This window comes from Sinocyclocheilus rhinocerous, unplaced genomic scaffold (genome assembly GCF_001515625.1).
Source record: "Sinocyclocheilus rhinocerous isolate Xijiao unplaced genomic scaffold, SAMN03320098_v1.1 scaffold507, whole genome shotgun sequence".
NCBI lineage: Eukaryota > Metazoa > Chordata > Actinopteri > Cypriniformes > Cyprinidae > Sinocyclocheilus > Sinocyclocheilus rhinocerous.
Window position 1 is genome coordinate 532,574 of NW_015649561.1, and position 2,532 is coordinate 535,105.

The window sequence follows — 2,532 nt, forward strand, 5'->3', positions numbered from 1 at the left end:
CTACCACCCCGCGTACCCTAGCAACCGCATAGCAAAACCCTAGCAACCGCCTGAGTACCTTAGCAACCGCATAGCAACACCTTAGCAACTGCCCGGGGTACCCTAGCAACCGCATAGCAACACCTTAGCAACCAACCCGGGTACCCTAGCAACTGCATAGCATATTTCTGGTCCGGCTTTTCTCAAGCCAACTTAAAGTTTGTCTTGACGAACTTTTTTATCTAGTTTTTATTTACTGTTGGTTACTAGGTTACCAGTACCAACTGACTACTGTCATCTGCTCAAGCAACTTGATGGAAACCCACCCAATTTGCATTTTTTTTTCTTTTTTACGAACATAGGTGTGTTGAGATCACATGACCAAGAAAATGCGATTACTTTTTTTGTTTTTGGTAATCTGCCTTTTACTGGACACTTTTGACTTGTTAACTAAATTAATCATTATTGTAAATGGCAAATTTCTATAATTGGTTTGTTTTTGTGTGATGCTGCATCCACACCACTAGGTGTCACTATAACTCTGAGATGACAGCATAAGACAACGTAAACAAAAAATACACAGTGCACAATGTTCATTGATCTATAGATTCATAATATATGTGATATGTTTTATTCATATTTACAGAAGAAGAAGAAGGAGAAGAAGAAAACAAAACAAGATGAAACACAAGAAAGCATTTCCCGCCCCCTTTCTTTCTTATAAAATATCCTCGAGCATCCTCATAAACTTTTTTATTTTGGTCTGCTTATGTCTGGCCTATTCATTTAATTTGGTTTGCTTTCTCATTCAAAATATATGTGAGGATTATTAATGAATATAATTAAGTTTTCCTTCCTTTCATCTTTTTTTCTCCTCCAACAATCCTAATCTAAGCTGCATGAAGCTGCCTGAAAGGCTGCGGGGCTGATTATATTAATAAACTAATTATGTAGGAAAGCTCCCATATACCAACAATGATTATTCTTCTGTCTAATAAAGCCTGACTCAAGGCTAACCATCTATAACCAAGCTATATTTTTATTGAAATGAAGTCTGCCCTGATCAACACTGGTTTCCTTTATCCTCGCCTCATTATTGTGAACGTTCTTCAGCTGTTTGTCGTTACTGAAGAGATGCTGGAGGCTCATGTCTAAGATAATTCAATAATGGTTACTGTGGCAGTTGCCATAAATTTTACATATAACTATTACAACTACCCAGACTTTTTTCTTATTTATAGTGAATTAAAAATATTGGAATGAATTGGCATTACTGCAAGCTGAGGAAGAGGCGAATAATTATCTTAAAATTATCCTGCAAATCAAAACTGATAAAAAAAAGCCTTTAATTTGTATTCTTATCACAATGCGGTTAAGTAGCATATTTCCCAGGAAGGTAAAAAACTGAGGAAAGAAAACAAAAACACACACATTCACAAACAAACACAGCCCGAATGGATTGTCAAGACTTGACAGACAGGAAACAGAACATGTGACATTATACTATCCTCCGTCTCCCATTGCCGTCGCTAGTTTCCACCCTTTTAACATTCCATGCAACATCCTTCTCTTTGACAAGACTCTTCACCTCGATTTCTGTTTTCCTTATGAATTGAAGGATTAGAGATCACTCTTGCACCACCATTCTGCCAGTTTTATTTTAGAAATGCCCAGAGCAAACCACTACATTGCTATGCCACTGGCTTGCATCATGATTGTATTTACCTATGTGTTGGATACAATGTCTCTGTGTTGACTGACAAGCTGGCTGGAAGAGTTCTACACACACACACACACACACACACACACACACACACACACACACAGGTTTGAGGACATTCAACAAGTAGACCCGACAAACAAGAACTGAAAGTACTAGGGCTTTTAAAGGCATGATAATTGGGGAGGAACGAGACACACCTGGAATCCAATTAACACAATCAACATGAGGAAGAAACAAAAACGTTCACAAATAAGTCCATAATCCTGACATAACGCCCCCTCCCGGAAGGTGCGTCCTCACAATTCACTCGGGGAGCAAGGAACGAGGAAACGAGGAAACGAGGAAACGAGGAGTTCTTGAGTAACACAGTCTTTAATAATCCACAGGAAAACCGAGAACAAGGAGGGTAATTCCTAGTTACCACGGGATGTCAATCAAACAGAGAAACAAAAAGAGACTTAATTAGCATAGCTGCTGTTCCAATCAAGCAAAAAATGATTTGTTCAACCCAAGCTAAAGAATAATAATGTGCATTTGATCAGATATAACTGCAGTACAATGAGATGCATTATTTGAATGCTTGGCCAAAGAGATGTGTCTTTAATCTAGAATTAAACAGAGAGACTGTGTCTGCACTCCGAACGTTATCAGGAACAGGAAGGCTATTCCAGAGTTTGGTGGCCAAATGCGAAATACTCTACCTCCTTTAGTGGACTTTGCTATCCTAGGTACTACCAAAAGTCCAGAGTTTTGCAACCTTAGGGAGCGTGATGGATTGTAGCGTGGTAGAAGACTAGTTAGGTACGCAGGAGCTAACCCATTAAGGGCCT